Source organism: Marmota marmota, unplaced genomic scaffold, assembly GCF_001458135.2.
Source record: "Marmota marmota marmota unplaced genomic scaffold, marMar, whole genome shotgun sequence".
Classification (NCBI taxonomy): Eukaryota; Metazoa; Chordata; class Mammalia; order Rodentia; family Sciuridae; genus Marmota; species Marmota marmota.
This window is the reverse complement of record NW_025999932.1, coordinates 5163791-5180632: the sequence shown is the minus strand read 5'-3', so window position 1 is coordinate 5180632 and position 16842 is coordinate 5163791. Positions and strand designations below refer to the sequence as shown.

The 16842-nt window shown below is 41.1% G+C and overlaps 1 long non-coding RNA gene across 1 annotated transcript; it reads left to right on the top strand.

Moving 5' to 3' along the window:
* The first annotated feature begins 2604 nt into the window (after positions 1-2604).
* Positions 2605-11714, top strand: LOC125615973. The gene is made up of 3 exons (XR_007346572.1): positions 2605-2786; positions 9587-9724; positions 10979-11714. It is a non-coding gene; the product is annotated as an uncharacterized LOC125615973 (long non-coding RNA).
* Positions 11715-16842: the final 5128 nt, after the last annotated feature.

Below are 16842 nucleotides of genomic sequence, written 5' to 3'. Positions count from 1 at the left end.
TTTCTTGAATAGAAAAGAATTTAGATGCTGAACTAAAATGCTTTAATGAGGGACAGATAATAAGTGTGAATTGAAGCTAATTGTTGTTTCAGATCACTGGGCTGGTTGAAAACCCATTTGTGATGAGGTCTGTGTAAGTTAACAGTCACTTTTAAATGCCCAATTAAACATCATTTGGTTCCTTGTGAGAATAGAATAACGGATTTTGGCTCATCGCACTATGTTAACCAAGTGATTGAAGTGGGCAATCTGAACAGAGTTATTTTTTGGATGTGTGGCAAAAGCTCTTTTGTCCCCAGAGGAGGCTCATGTAGGTAGCCCCTGGACAATGATGCATTGTGTCATGTACAGATGGGAACACTGTCTGGTGGTGAGCATGCATAATGGACTAATAAGAGAAAAAGGCCACCAGACTCCTGATGAACAAAAGGAAAAACAAAGAGACAAGGTGAGAGGTGGCTCTGTGGTGGCTGTTTATTTCTTCTTATCCTGGGAATAATAGTTAAAAAGGTACCAGGAAGGGGGTTTTAAAGATTATGGTATTTGGGCTCTCAGGATTAAGGGCAAGTATGTCAACAATGCATGATATTAGGGGAGATGAAGGTTTATTCCTTGAAAATTCATTTCACTCTGGGCTGACGCCCTAGAATTCAATGACAAGGGCATTCCGAGGACAGAGAGACAGATGGAGCAGAGAGAGGGGTCAGCAGGGCTTGCGTGGGGCCATCGCCTGTGGAATCATTTTCTGGGCTTGGAAGATGAAGAGCTGTTATGGAAATTGAGTAATTCTTAAGGCGTGTGTGCCCAGGAGGGCTGTCCACAAGGCAGAGAGGGTCTAACAGGGCATCTGCTCTTCCTACCTCCCTCCTTCTGGACCCCTTCTTCCCTCCTCTATAGTTTAACACCTGGGTGTGAATCAGCAATTGCTATATAGCCTGTTTTACCCCCACAGCTGCATGTACTTAAAGAGAAAAAGTGACATTTCTACTGTTAACTTCCCTTGGTAGTTTTAGGGTAGTTGATTTTCCTCTGCTTGAGCATAAGTTTAGTGGAAGGTCTTTCTACAATTTCAGAAAACAAACAAAGCTAAAATCAATGCTATAGACACAAGACAAAAAGAGAATTATTAAGATTGTATTCTGGACAAAGCTCTACATTACATGTGCAGCTCTTACTGTGTGTGGAAATGTCCTCTGATGATGCAGGTGACAGCAACGGAGGAGAGACATAGAGAGGGGCACAGAGAGAATTGGAGGATCGTGAGGTCAGGAGTGAGCTGCAGAGACCAGGAGGAAGGGAGGGTGGACCTGAAAGAAGCAGCAGCCAGGGCTCAGCCAGCTGTGTGTCTCAACCTCCTGCACTTTCCTTTCCTTTCTCCTCCCGGAAAATGAAGGTACAGGTGGTGAGTTGAGGCATCCGGGATGATGAGGTCTAGCGTTTCTGTAGGTGGCTGTGTGATGCATTTGTGTAGCTTTGTACACATGTGTGCATATTTATTACTTCTCAATGGCTTTTCCTCTAGGCAGTCATTGGGGTCACATAGCACTCCTGGTTTCTTACCTAGTATTTGCACTGACACCTGTTGAATGAACTGACTGGTAACAGTCCTGGGTTCTGAGACCACATTTTCTTACAGCCTAGACCATGCCAGTGTATTACCCATTCTGAAATGGATCCGGATGTAGGTGCTTCAGCCCTTCCCACCCCCTTCTCTCCTCCTCCTCCTCCCCCTCCCTATATCCTCTTCTTCCTCTTTTTCTTCATTTTCCTCTTCTCCTCCTAACTACCTTCTTTGTGCATGCTAAGCATGTGCTCCACATCTGAGCTACCTCCAGCCCCCAGCTCAGTCCAGCCCTCCCCATGTGCCTTAAGCCAAGGGCCCACCTGTTTGGGCATCTAGGCATAATTTTTCTTTGAAAAGGGTCAAATCCTTCTAATTTAAACCTATGTTGTTCTCTCTTTCTTTCTCTTTGATACCAGGGATTTAACCCAGGGGTGCTAAACCACTGAGCTGCATTCCCAGCACTTTTTATTTTTTATTTTGAAACAGAGTCTTGCTAAGTTGCCGAGATCCTCAGCCTCTTGAGGTGCTGAGATTATAAACATGTCCCACCATGCCCTACTCCCAGTTGACTTTTCAATTAAATTCATTCTGAAAGTTTATTCCCATCTCCCCACACTCTAAGTCACTCTGGAACTCCCCAGCGAGGTGAACAGAGAGAGAGGCTGGTGAAGGGGAGAGTCTCCCAGCTCCAAGCCCAGAATGCACCCAGCCCTTGCTGAACTGGGAACCCTTGGGACATGTGGAAGAATGCTTCTTACTGGCCTTCCTGAGGACAGTCCCCACCATCCACCCACCAGATAGAGTGTTACAGAAGCCCCAAAGCACATTGGACCCCAGTCTCATGCCATCCTGGACTGGGCCTTCCCAGCTGCCCAGACATTTTCTTGGAGTGAAAACGGTCTAGAGATGTGATTATCTACCCCAACAGCTCTAAACAGAAATGATCAAGTCTTCTCACACAGAGCTGTTTTGAAATAAAGAGGACTCAGGTCAGCTCAGTTGCACTGGGATTAAGTGCTGGAAGACAGTTCTAATTTTATTTCTTGAATATTTCATGCCTTGGGTAGAGGGTGAAAGGGGTTGGTGGGCCTCTGCGGGTCAGCAACGGAGGCCCCAGGACGTGCCCTGCACTGGCCTGAGAGGGATTTGCCCTGTTGCTGTCCTGGGCATCTGCCCTAGACTGTCCCAGGCGCTTTGTTTGCTCTAACTGCTTCTCTTCCAGGTGATTTGCCTCGATGACTCTCTTTCCTTCATTATTGATGCCCTGCGAGGTCTTGCTCCAGACTCCATGAAGAACTGAGCAGGCTTAATAAATTATTAAAATAGAATATTTGAAGCAAGAATGTCACAATTTGACTACTTGATTGTATCTGCCCACCTAGAGGGAAATTAAAATGCTGAAGTAAATGCCTTCCTATCTCCCTTAACTTCTTATTAATGCCTTTTATTCAAAATGGGTAGATGATGAGGCAGGTATGGAAGAATTCCAAATTACAAAAATGAAAATATCTCTTGCATCATTTTATTATGATATTTAAATGTCTTTTATTTGTATACTATACTACTTAGAATTATTCTATTATAAATCTGTAAACATGTTTAATTTGTAACTGTAAAATTGGAAATCTCTAAATATGATGTATTTGGAATGTAAACTTATACATTATTATTATGAACATTTATCTAAGTGTAACAGGGGTTCACTTGATGCTTTGACTATCTCTCTTGTGGTTTGAAACTTACATGTCCATTTCTTTTTCCCAATCTTCTTTTCCCTAACCTTCTCCTCCCTGATCTTCTTTTGCGTACACTTCTCCTTTCTGACTCCCTGGGCAGAATCCCAGACTTTGGGACAGGAGTCCCCTGTGTTTCTCCTTTGGTAGCAAAGCAATAAATCTTCTTCTTTTTTCTCAAGACCTTATCTTCATTATTGGATTGGCATCAAGGACAAGGACCTAGCTTTTGGTTACATAAGAACAATAAACTAAACAGCAACTGTACTTAGAATCTCAATATTACAGAATATTTCTTTTTAAAAAAAGTCATGTTAGCGGAGATCCTTTTTAAAGATATTAGAGATTTTTAAAGTTGTTAGATAATATGGAGCTCAATATTTGTGAAGCTGAGATCCGGTGATAATAAAGTCCAATGAAAAAAATCTAAAAAAAAAAAAAAAAGACAAAGTCCATTTTGTCACCCTTTTAAAATATACTGTAGTATTCATGCTGATTAAACATGGAACTGTAGAGAAAGAGCTCCTGTGAAATGGAAAATAATTCTTATTAATTTCTAATTGTTAGCAAATTGTTTAGAATACCAGGATTCCATGTGAGTGAATCAGCGTGATGGGACTGGAGTAGGCGTCATGAGGGTGAAAGCTATTTCTGTATTTTGAAGGTTAAGCTTGTATGGGCATAGCTGAGGCTCACAGGTGGAAACTTCACACACAAACCCCATCTCTGATTATGTTCAAGGAAGCAATTATGCAAGCTTGTACAAAGCATTTGACACAATAAATGGAGACTAATAGTCTTAAAAGCATTAATGACACCTTTTCATGATGGACCTGAGGAGTCACTTTGCACACGCCCCCTCCAGTGGCTTCCTTTGCCCCTGCCGTAGCTGCCGGTGCGTCTGCCCTCTTCCCAAGGCTGCAGACCCCAGTGTGCTTATCCAAGGGCAGCACACGTTTCTCTGTCTAGGGGGAGATACATGACTTCTTCACTGTCCCTTGGTAGAATTTCATAACTTTCTTTATAGCTCATAAGTGGATTCAAGAGTTACCCTTGTAAATGACATTTTCCTTCTATTCTGTTTTCCAATTGTTTTATTCCTGGGAATTTTTTTTTTTTTAATCTATTGGTGTGTCCCTGTGTATGTAGGGTAGCTTATCCTGAATGGCTGAGTTAATCTTTTTGATGGGAAGGTGGGCTCAAACAGATCTGTCCCTACTCGGGCATGCTTTAATCCTCTTGGTGACCTCTGCTCTCCAGCTTCAAGGCCCAGGCCTCAGAGCTGCCCTCCAGGAAGTCAGTTTCCAAAGGAAAGGACGGGACTCATGACCGTGCTTTCCCTGACTCCGGCCTGGCCAGCCCTTCGTCCATACCCGGGGCGTGTGAGTAAGCAGCAAGGGTTTTGTTTTCTGTTCTTTTCTCCACTCGGGCATTCCAGAGGCATTGTCCAGGCTCAGGTGCCTGGGAAGTTACCTGCGGTTCCGCTGACCTTGATTTGGCTTAAATGGCTTTACATTTTCCTGACGGGCCTGTGAGTTTGAGTCTTGGCAAGTTTTCTTGGGTTAACAGAGATTAACTGAGATAGGCAGACAGTGGCCCCCAAAGATGGACACCCCTAATCCCCAGACCCTGTGAATATGTCACCACGCAGGTAGCATGGGCTTTGCACATGAGATTAAGGGTTTGGTCCTTGGAATGGCAGAGAATGCTGGATTGTCAGATTGACCCCATCTAGTCACAGGAGTCCTCAAAAGGGCAGAACCATTGGCAGCTGTGGGAGGGAATGTGGATGTGGGGCCAGAGGGAGCTGGGCGCTGAGGATGGAGACAGGGCCGCCAGCCAGGTATGGATTGGTATGGCAGATGTGTGTCTGTGGAACTGGATTGTGCAAGAAGATGGGTGGTTTGCTGCAGGCCTGCTCACACCTGGATTTTACCCAGTGAGACCCACACCAAACTTGTGACTTACAGGGGAGTAATACAAAAAATTTGCAAGTCCTTAAATTAGGAGTAATTTGAGACAGCAGCAGTAGAAAACTAACACATTGATATATTAGTCGCTTGGACTGCCATAAATACTGCAACTGGGTGGCTTACACAACAGAAACTGGTTTTCTCACAGTTCTGGAGACCGAGAATAGAAGAACGGGGTGCCAACATGATCCAGATCTGGTCGGAGTTTCTTCCTGGATGGCAGATGGCCACCTTCTTGCTGTCTCCTCACGCGGGAGAGAATGAGTCTGTTGTCTTTTGTAAGGACACTAATACTATTGGATTTCAGATCATGGCTTCACTCTTATGACCTCATTTAACCTTAATTTCCTTCTAAAGGCCCTGTCAGGGCTTCAAATATGGATTTTTGAAGAAACATTATTCATTCACGACAATTGACTTCACATTTTAAAAAATAAATTTTTCTTTATTGGTATGTGTGTTATGTTTCAAGGGGGTGCGCTCAGGAGTAATCAGTATTTGTGATAATATTACCCTTGAAAATGTTTGTATTTTATATTTTATCTTTAATTTTATTGTTATTTTATTTTTTTTAAATACCTTTATTTTATTTACTTATTTTTTTATGTGGTGCTGAGGATTGAACCCAGGGCCTCTCACGTACCGCTGAGCTACAACCCCAGTCCTTAACTTTAATTTTAAAATAATTTTAATTTTCAGAAAATTCACAGGTAGCAAGAGGAGTTCCCTAGTCTCTGCTTCCAGCTTCTTCTGTGTTAGCATCTTGCATAAACTTAGCATGAGCCCAACTGAGGATCCCCGGGAGGCTGTAAAATAGTAATGGCTAATAGTGGCAGGCTGCATTAGGATCTCTCCGGTTCTTCCACAGTGTCTGTTTTGTGTTCCAGGACGCAATCTAGGGTCCCCCATTATATCTAGCTCTCCTGTCCTCTCTCTTGTCTTCCTTAAGTTGTAGTTCTTTCTCCGTTCCTGTGTCTTTCATGCCCTTGACATTTTTTAAGGAGTTTTGGTCAATTATTTTTGAATTGAATATCTTCAGTTTGGTTTGTCATTACTTTTTTTTTTTTTTTTCAAAGAAAGGATCTCTCAGTGTTAGTGCCACTTTCTGACTTGACTTATAAACATGGCCAAAAGTCAGGTGGCCAGGAGATCCCGTGTTCTCTCGGCCTCAAGAGGGCACTTTTACCTCTGATCAACTTGACAGACACCCCGTTCTATAGCTTTCTGCTTTTCCCAGGTACGATGCTCACCAGGATCCCAGCTCTGCTGCTCTAATCCAGTTTCTCAAAGCAAATTCAAAACAGCTGGAAACAACTTCATGTCTTAGAATGGGAGAAATCGCTTTAGTGAATTGACCAAGCCTGGGACTGATTAGAGGACGGATGCCTCACGGAGACAATGATTTGGGAGTTGGGGTAAAATAATAATGGCTAATAGCAGCAGATGTTATTCAGTGATAGCCATGTATACACTATGTGCCAGGGGATGTAAATTAGCTAATTTATTCCTCTCAACCACCTTGGATGGAGATAGGAAACTGTAGCTCTGAACAGTTAAACAATTTTCTTGTAATCATGTAATCTGGAGAATATTAGATTATTTGGTGGTTAATAAACCATATTATATGTTATGGTTTAGATGTGAGGTGTCTCCCCAAGGCTCATGTGTGAGACAATGCAAGAAGGTTTAGAGGTGAAATGATTGGGTTATGAGAGTCCTAACCCAATCGGTGCATTAATCCCCTATGAGGAATTAACTTGGAGGTGACTGTAGGCAGGTAGGGTGTGGCCGGAGGAACTGGGTCATTGGGGTCTTGCCTTTGGGGTCTATATTTTTTTGAGCCGACTCTCGTCTCTTTCTCTCTCCTTCCTAGTGCCATGTCGCCAGCTGCTTTCCTCCACCACATCCTTCCGCCATGATGTTCTGCCTCACCTTGGGTCCAGAGCAATGGATTTGGCCATTTATGGACGGAGACCTCTGAAACCAGGAGCCCCCAAATAAACTTTTCCTTCTCTAATTGTTCTTGTCAGGTCCTTTGGTTGCAGCGGTGAACAAATTTACTAAAACGCTACCCAAGTTAGTTGTCACCTAAGGGTAGGAAGGAAGATGAAGTCTTTTACACACTATGTGTGTGGAAAAGCTGACTTTAACTATTTAAAGGAGGCAAATAAATGAGAAGAGAGTAAGAGAAAACTGCTGATCAAAAGACCCACAGAGTTGAAAGATTCCTTAGCCATTGTCCAGACTAACTTCTTCCCAGCTGAGGCACATTATTTTTCTACCAGAGAAGTATCCAACCTTCACTTAATTCTTTACCAGATAGTCATTGTATTTCTGGGCAACTGTGACTTTTCCTTCCTTGGAGCTAAAAACTGCTTTCTGAATGTTGTCTTCCATTGTCCAGTCAAGTTCTCTGGAGTTAACAAGGTAATTATAAATGTCTCTTTCACTTGAAAGTCCTCAAATATTTGAAGATAACAGTACTGTTCTCCTTAAGTCTCTTCATTTCTGTTTGCAAGTTCTTTAGTAATTCTTCACGTATATGATTAACAGTCTTCATACTAAGCAGGGTCTCTATTATTTGATTAGAGGTGGGCAAATACTGGAAGAGCATTTCAATTTGAACTTGACATGAAAAACAAAAGAAAGCCATGTCAAAATTAAGGCAACTTAGATACCAGGAAAAGAAAACCAGGGCCTATAGTGAGCAGCAGTTAAGTGTAGGAAAGTAACCTACCGAAGAATATTGCATACATAATAAAAGTCTGGAAAAACTCAGGGTAGTATCATTTCAATAATTATTCCTTTCAAGGTTTCCCTTAGAAGAACATGTAACTTGGGCTTCCTGAGAACATAATTTGGAACACAATCTGAACATTTATTAACTGGCTTCTGCCTGGCACTTAAAATGCTTCCTATCAAGGAGATTTGATTGGCCGAAGAGACTCTTGTCTTTTGATGCTGTCAACGTCAGAGGAGGCTGCAGAGTGGATCTCTTCACAACTCATGGCCATTTTGTAATTTTGCCTTTCTTTCCTTCTCTTCTCTTGCTTTACTTCTAGTTGACCCTAAGACATAATTTACCCCAGCAGGGACAGTCTCTGGTTGTTCTTTTTGCACAGGAAGCACTGTTATTGTAGAGGTCCAAACTTTAAATTCCTCTTAAAATTCAAAATAATTGAAATAAGAAAGTGACTCTTGAAATACGTTTAAAGCTCTCGGTATTCACACTGCTATTTTTAACTAATGTCTTGTAGTAAAACACCCCCCTCCAAATATAGCAAAGTAATGCCATTTCTTTTGCCTAATGCTAATTAAATAATCTCCAAACTTAAATGCTAAGAGCCTATTGAGTGATTGAGTCGGCTGAAATTAGCCTGACTCACCTACAGTTCTTTTTTCACCTCTAAGTCCCTTTACAGCTCTCCTGCTGAATGTCTTGAGTTGCTGGTAGTTGCAATAACTTGTGGCCACCCCATCTCTCGAGGGCATTGCATAGCAGTGCAGAGAATTTCTACTGTTCATAAGACTGTGAGTTATATCTGTCTCCAGAGAAGTAAAGTTGATGTTTTGAAATGTTTTTGAGATTCCAGGGGCCCATCATAAAAAGAAAGGAGTTTTGTCCCCCATGAAACAAGGAGATGTTAAAATTTTATCAGAATATAGTTGAAATGAAGAGTTCATCTTAATAATATGGTACAGAGGGAATGAGCATTTGATGTTATATTAATCATTTGAAAGGTTATTTTAAAAAAAGAGACATGCCCAGAATTTTGTTCCCAGTGTATTTTTAGCAAGATCGAATGTCATAACATTTTAATGAAGATATTTGCTCTATGTAATTAATCATTGAAGAAATGACTTAAGTTTTGGGGTGAAAACAGCACATTTAGTTAAAATATTCTGCTTAAAGATTCTACTTCTAAACTTATTTTCAAAAACTAATTGTTCAGCACAAGGCTGATTTCTGAGTGCCATGGCTTCTTGGAGTATCATCAGAGTGATTCGGTTGGAAAATATGAAGAAAATCTTCAAGGATTGAAATTTTTCCCCTTGCCCTTCTCCTGTGTCACCAACATGTTGTTTTAAACAAAGAAAGCAGTGCTTGGGCCAGTACTGCCAGGTGCCAGGCACAGTGTGGAGGGTCTTCAATGCCTTGTGCACACCTTGGTGCTGCCTCAGGAGCTCCTTGGGATGTTCAAGCACAGTATCATAATGCTGAATTTTAGTTTTTCATGGAAAATAAAAAAAACCCCAAGCATATTAAATGTTAACCATGTTTGTTGACTCTGATGCCTTTTGTCTACTTGCACTAGACAGGGGTGTTTTCTCTGTGGTGTCTAATGGAAGCACAGGCCCAGGAGGCTCCCCATAACCGAGAGGATGCACACTGCAGCCCACTCCACTTTGCTCCATCCAGAAGAATGCAGTGTATACATCTCCTGCGTGCCAAGGTAAGCAATTGCAAATATTATCCACCTGAAATTAATGCTTGAATAAAAAACGTCAAAAGTTTCTGAAAAGAAAGCAGAGGTTGAAGTTAGTACTAAGAATGCAAATATCAGCACACAGTAGGGCATTGCAGAGCAAGCAGGGCTTCTATTAGTGAGCTCTTTGTCAGTCATATTGTAAGTGAGTAATAATAATTATAACAGTAATAGTGATTATTGATTCAAGATCAAGAAGTTATTCCTCCCAAACTCAAAACTAGTAAAAAATATTATTTTTTTATCCCATTTTTCTTTTTCTTTATGATATTACATATTGCATATATAACAGATAAGTTAATTAGAATTAACAATGTATATTGTACCTTCAGCTGTATTAACTAATAATACACTAATTCAGAAGTTTTATTTTAAAAAAATGTTGAGCTAAAGAGCCAATTTTTTCTTTATAGGTAAATGAGGTTATCAAAGAAGTTTGGACCAATTTTTTTCTCAAAGACTAAAAAGATATTTATTTTTAAAAAAGAATTCCATGTCATTCATTACCAATAGCACACTGTAAAAATTCAACTCTCTGCCTTATAAGAGAGTTATTGAAGTCATCTTACAGATGGGCAGAATAAATCTCTTCTTATTTATTTTTGCCAGTATTAATTTGTAAGGTACATGCACATGGTTTGCTTGATTTTAACCTGGAATGGATGCTCTTCCCTACTTAACTGAAATTTGGGGCAATGTAGATAGCAGGAACAGGCAAGTCTAAATCTGAGTTATGCAGTGGGATTGGGGCCAATAGGCAGATATTATTTAATTTTCCAATGTCATGAGAAATTAAGAGGTGAAAGCACTATGTGTGTGGAAAAGCTGACTTTAGCTATTTAAAGATTTTCTAAAAAACCTAAACATTTTTTCTTATTTTATAGCTAAAAATATTCTTGAAATCATGGGAATATACTTAAGCTTTAAACTAATGTAGTGTTTAGTTAACAAGATAGGCCATTTATTATTGATCCTGTTTTTATCTTTATCTTTGACAAATTGACTTCTGCCATATTCTTTTTTAGTTTACTTTCTCTTTCGTCAGGTCTGACTAGCATTGGGAAGAACATTAGATTCTCTGAGGCTTTTGGGTATTTCCTATCACTGGACATGTGTAGGGTTTTTTGTTTGGTTTTGTTTTTGCCTAAGCAGCACCTTTTCACTCTTCCTCTGGGAAAAAAAATTCCTCTTTAATTTTGGAAACTTCCTTTCCCATTATAGGAAGAGCTGTCAATCACACATCCTTGAAACCTCCGTCAATGTCAGGGCCAAGGACTTGAGGTGGTGCTTGGATTCAGGCCAGGATTTCTGTCAAGGACATCAAGAAAAAAGAGCTCCTCCGGGTTTGCCGGTCTCTGACTGTAAGGACTAAGGGGACTTGGAGATTTGTGGCCACCTTTACTCCACAGAAAGAGGGCTTGCCCAGAAAGGAAACCAAGACAAGGCAAGTCAGATAAGGAGGAAAGGTCCCAATGTTTGAACCTCTGCTCTGTCCATGCCTAGTGGGGCCACACTGCAGGACTCTGTTTTTCCAGCAATTGAATTTCCTATTCTTGTTTGAGCTAGGTTTGTGTCAGTGTGTGTCACTTGTTACTAAAACTTTCTGAGTCAGGCACCTAAAGGGAAAACCATATGCACCTATGGATTGACCTACAAAAATGACAATTTCTTACGGTTTAACCCAATATAATAGGAAATTCAGGCAGTCAGAGCCTCTGATGTCCCATTTCCCATAGCTCTGTGTTCTAGGTCTTTTGAGTTTTAGTTTCCTCATATTGAAAAGTTGATGAAGACAAAGCACGTGGACATCTGTACACTAGCTCTTTCAACATGTGACACTCATTACTAACAGTTACGGTTGGTGTCCCCCCAAAGCACATATGTGAGAAAATGCAAGAATATTTGAAGATAAAATTATTAATGTAACACAAACAGTGGATTAATCCACTTGAGTGAATTAACTGGGTGTTAACTGTAGGCAGGTAGGGCATGGCTAGGTCACTGGAGGTGTGCCTTTGGGGTTTATATTTTGTCCCCGGTGAGTGGAGCCTGCTCTCTGCTTTCTGTTTGCCATATCCTGAGCTTTCTTTCTCCTCCACACCCTTCTACCATGATGTTCTAGATCACTTTGGGCTCAGAGTGATGGACTTGGATGACCATGGACAAACTTCTGAAACAACGAGCCAAAATAAACTTTTCCTCTCCTAAGTCGTTCTTGTCTTTTGGTCACAGTGACACCAAAGCTGACTAAAATGCTAACGGAACATCTGATTCCCTGAGATCTATCATAGGGCTATCGTACTAGTGGTTCTCAAGCAAGATCTGAGAATGGTGGCATGTGTGAGGCTGTGAGGATGTCTAGGTTCACCAGAGGATGTTATAAAACCCCAACTTGTGGTACTTAATCTTCCCTTCACTGAGGAGGAATCAGAAAACCCGTCTGGCTTCTAGTGGTGCTGTTGACAACTGACCAATATGAGGTTTTCTTATGTTAGGACAGTATTCCATTTGTGAGAAACCAAGGGACAGCTCTGTTAATGAGGCCGTTCTTAGAAGACAAGAAGACGCTAACTGGAGGTGGGAGGGAAGCTAATACATAGGCAGTGTGGATTTTATGGTGCTTTTGGCCAGTACAAACAATCCTACAACGACCTCAGTAAATAGGTATTCCTGCTTGAATAGAAGATAGATTAGCAGTGTCTGAGCAGCTCTACCAGGATCCTGACTACGTTACATTGGCGAGATCCCAGCCCAAGACTGTCCAAGTCTATAACCCAAGCATAGGATCCCTCTCTTCTATTGTTATGTTGAAAAGCAAAGGCTGGGTTTCTTGTGCTGCCCTAAGACAAGTGGGGGCCGAGATGGCTTGGCAGACTGTGCCTGTCTGAGCCTTTCCAAGCACCTGGGGAAATCCTACTTCATGTCTCCTTATGGAAGCCAGCATAATGTTTAAAGGAGTGCAATACTTCTGGAAGTGTAATGGTCTGTAAAAGGCCACTTTGATAGCTCGTGTAAGCCTGTGTGCAAACTCACTCACTGAAGCGGGCATACGTTATATCTGGGTTCATAATTAGGACTCCATATGCTTAACTCAATAATTAGGGTATGAAGTACACTGAAAAGTAAAAATGGTGAACGTCATGGAGAACACTGCTTTCAAGGGCATAATGAGACCCATTTGGGAGAAAGAAAAACAGGCAATAAATCAGTTGAATAAATACAGACTAAAATCTGGATGGAATTATCTCAAATGAGTTAATAGGTTAATTCAAAATAATATTTTAGGCTTCCAGCCATGGGCTCACAGATTCACCAATTCTGTCCTCAACATCAGTTCTCCAAATCTGTTCTGTATTTATTTTAGTGGAAATGAGTGAAGAATTAAGACAGCAAAATCACTTTTCCATGATGCATATGCCGCACTGATGCCTTTAAAACACGATTTCCCCAAAGTTTAACTTATCAACTGAAGTGTAAGATTAAAGCAAAGATACTCCCTGGACATATACAAATATATACAAATGTACACAGAGTTGCATTTCTCACTCATGAAGCTCTCTGTAGCACTGTGGGCATAGAATAAAATATCACCAAGAATAGGATTTGTTTTATGAAATGATTTTTAAACTTAAGTAGTTGCTAAAGGACATTCCATAGAACTGGTATGATATTTCAAACTCAGACTTGGCAGACTCAAAATCTGCTTCTCATTGTATAAATCAATTTTAGCAATATTTGTAAACATTAATAGGATGCCAAGATATGAACATTAAAGATTGTTATGACATCTTTTGAAAATATGCAGAAGTATATGCAATATAATGTTTCAGATAAACATATGCAGCTTTATTCTCAGTCCTGAGAAGAACAAAACTTTACCCAAAGGAGAAACATTTCCACACTGTTCTGTAAGTCACCTGATACTGGCATTGTAACCCTACCCTAAGCACTGGTTCCTCTTACTAACGGGATAACTAGGCTGGGGAAGACATTTACAACCTACAGAGCACGAATTCAGATCCAGAATACATGCAGAATGCTTACAAGTCAAGGAGAACAAGTTTAAATACCAGACAGGAAAAAATGGCAAAGGATACAAAAGAAGAACTAATGAACCAAGGACTATCCAAGCACACTGGGTTTAGAGAGATGCAAAATAAAACAAGAGCTTCACCTTATTCTGTTGGTTGATGAGGAGGTTGGAAAACAGGAATGTGAATATGTCCCTGGTGGAACTGCAAAGTAGTATCACCTCCATAAAAAGAAACTGAGAAATATCAAATAAAGTTGAAGGTACCTCCATACCTTTGATTCAGTAACTTCACTCCTAGGTATCTGTCCTAGAGAAATCACACAAATGCATAAGAAGATGTATAAATGATGATAGTTGTAGCATTGCATATGGTAATAATAGGTAGGAACAACTTAAGCATACTTCTTTTAGTGTAATGTACGAATAAGCTATGATTTAGCTATCAAGTATGCAGCATATATAAAACTAGATCTGTATGTAACAATGGGGGTCAAACTAAAAAAAAACATGACAAAAAGTAAAAAGCATTCTATGAAATAACTAAACAGCAGGAAAAGTTTTATGTAAATTTTGTAACATAGAAGTACTGGTGTATGTATTTCATATATGCATTCAAATGTGAAGAGAGCACAAAAGTGGATGTGGGATGACACACAGCTCTCTTATAATTAGGAGACATCTACTGGGGGAGAGAGAAGAAGGAGAGGGAAAATGTCATTGCTTTAATTTAGTGTTTAATCTCTTAAAACTGAAAGACTTCAAGCAAGCATTGCAAATGATAATGTATATTTAATCTCTATGGCAGGTCTCTAGTTGTGCGTTACATTTTTGAGAACCATTTTTTTAAAGGTTTGAAATATTTTTTAATTAAGTCATTCAAAATATAACTAATTGGTATGATTTCAGGTTGAATGTGTTAAGGACATTGCCTTACCTTTCTTTTTAGCTTCCCCATTCCCTTTAACCTTCCATAGTAAATTCTGAACAAGCCTGATTTCTGCACAATGATAGATAGGAAATTTTCATGTCAATTGAGCAAGTGCATCATGAAGTCTTCCAGGCAGAGAGAAGACTCCCTTAGAAAGTTCAGAACCTGACCATGAATGGCAAATGCATCCATGGTGAGAATCTTGAAGGGATAAGACACATGGAGAGTCTGCAGATCAACAGAAGGAGATGCCTGTCTGAGGACCCAGAAACCACTTTAGAGCGTGGCTAAGGAGGAAGAGGTGAGGACATGGGAGGTGCAGAGCTCAACCTTGTGGTTCTGCTTGGTTTATTGGCCCAGGGAAATTGGCACCGGCTCAGGTCAGGCTGGAGAGGTGAGCCCCTTCATTGCCAGGTCTGGACCCTCAGGGAGCCCTCGCCGTCCTCAGGTCTGGATGAGATAAGTACAGACCACACCACAGCTGAGGCCAGCAGGCTCTGAGGGACTTGTTTCTCATGCGTGAAAGATGACAGATGCTCCTGGCAGGTAAGAGAGCTGGTGTTGGAATAAGGTTGAGTTGTGCAAACTCTGCCCACTGCCCCATCCCTACCTCATCTCTTCCCTCTACTCCTCCACCCTCTGTCTATCTGTCAGGAGACAAATAAATTGGCTGGGACGTGGTTCTGAGCACTACCCAGGTGGAGGACCCATAGGAAGATGTGGTACTGATGAAGTGGGTGGGCTGGGATGGCATTTCTTGGGCTAATAGCCCAAGAATGGGTCACACCTGTTGCTACCTGCATGGAGGGGTCACCTGCCTGTCAGTGAGCAGGACACTATGACTGTGTGGGGTTTTCAGAAATGCACTCTCTTCTGGTTTTAGGAGGCCAGGAGTTGGTACCTCATGACAAAAAAGGGTGGGTGGAAACAAGAGTGGAAGACGGGGCCAATAAATCTGGCAGAACCACGAGGTCAAAATGCTTGAATTTGACTCTTATATGTTTGTAAAATAATAAAAGGAACAAAATTTGGGAAATTGTGTGATGTGTAGCCGTTTCAAACCTTCAGCCCCCCCCCCCGCCCCCCGCATTTTTATACCTCTTTTCTTCCCAATGTGTTTATGATGAAACTTTCCTTTGCTGTATGTCCAGTTAAGTGTCTAGCTCTGCAGAACTGAGTAAACTATTTCATATCACTTCCTTTTAAACTGAAGCATAGTGTTCTTTTCAGCTACATATCAAAAGGTAAACAAGTATAGAAACTTCTCTTTGAAGAGTCTACATGAGTCTGTTGCTAGTTAAATTTTCCTTGTAGAAATCAAACAGGGTTTCCTGTTGCATGTTTACCAAGCCCTTTTTCTCTATAAAGTACAAAATGCAGGGCTGCAATTTTCCCATTTGTTAATTTCTCCCATTGAGCTCATTCCTTCCTTTTAAATATCCTCTTACTTGTAGTCCACCTCATTTAGCAGTAAATATGGAGGATTACAAACATTCTTGTTCAATATAAAACATTGCAGGAAATTTAATTTCTTTAGTCATGGGTTTTAGCTGTAATGATACTGTGCATTTGTATAACATCTCTGCTATGAGAAATATGAACTCCTCATTCATTATCTGGAGACAAGTACCATTATCATAATTTTGTATCCTATGTAACTGAGTCACAGGAAATGAACCAGGAATAAATCATACCTGGAGTGTAGCTTGCAGGAGAATGTAGCCAAAGGGGAGGACGACTGGACTGTGCTGCAGACATGGCACACTGGTACATGGTGAAGCTGCTCTGCCACTCAAGAGAGGAGAGGGCCCATTGTTTGGGACTGGCATGGATAAAGATGGGGTGGTGGTGAAGGCAGGGCTAGGCCATGGTTGATGCTGGATGCTGGATGAACTCAAGTCTTCCTTTATCCTTCTCTGGTGCTCTTCAGACTCACCTGTCCCTGTAGCCCTGGGCCACTGGCCACCTTTCCCCAGACCACAGAGCCCTGCTGGGTGCTGAGCTCAGGCACAGCTATGTCTCTGGGTTGGCTCCAAGGCCATGTGAACCACTGTGGGTCTTGAACACAGTTGCTCCCTGCCCTCTGCATCAACAATTCTCTGGTTCTGTCAACCTGCCCAGAAT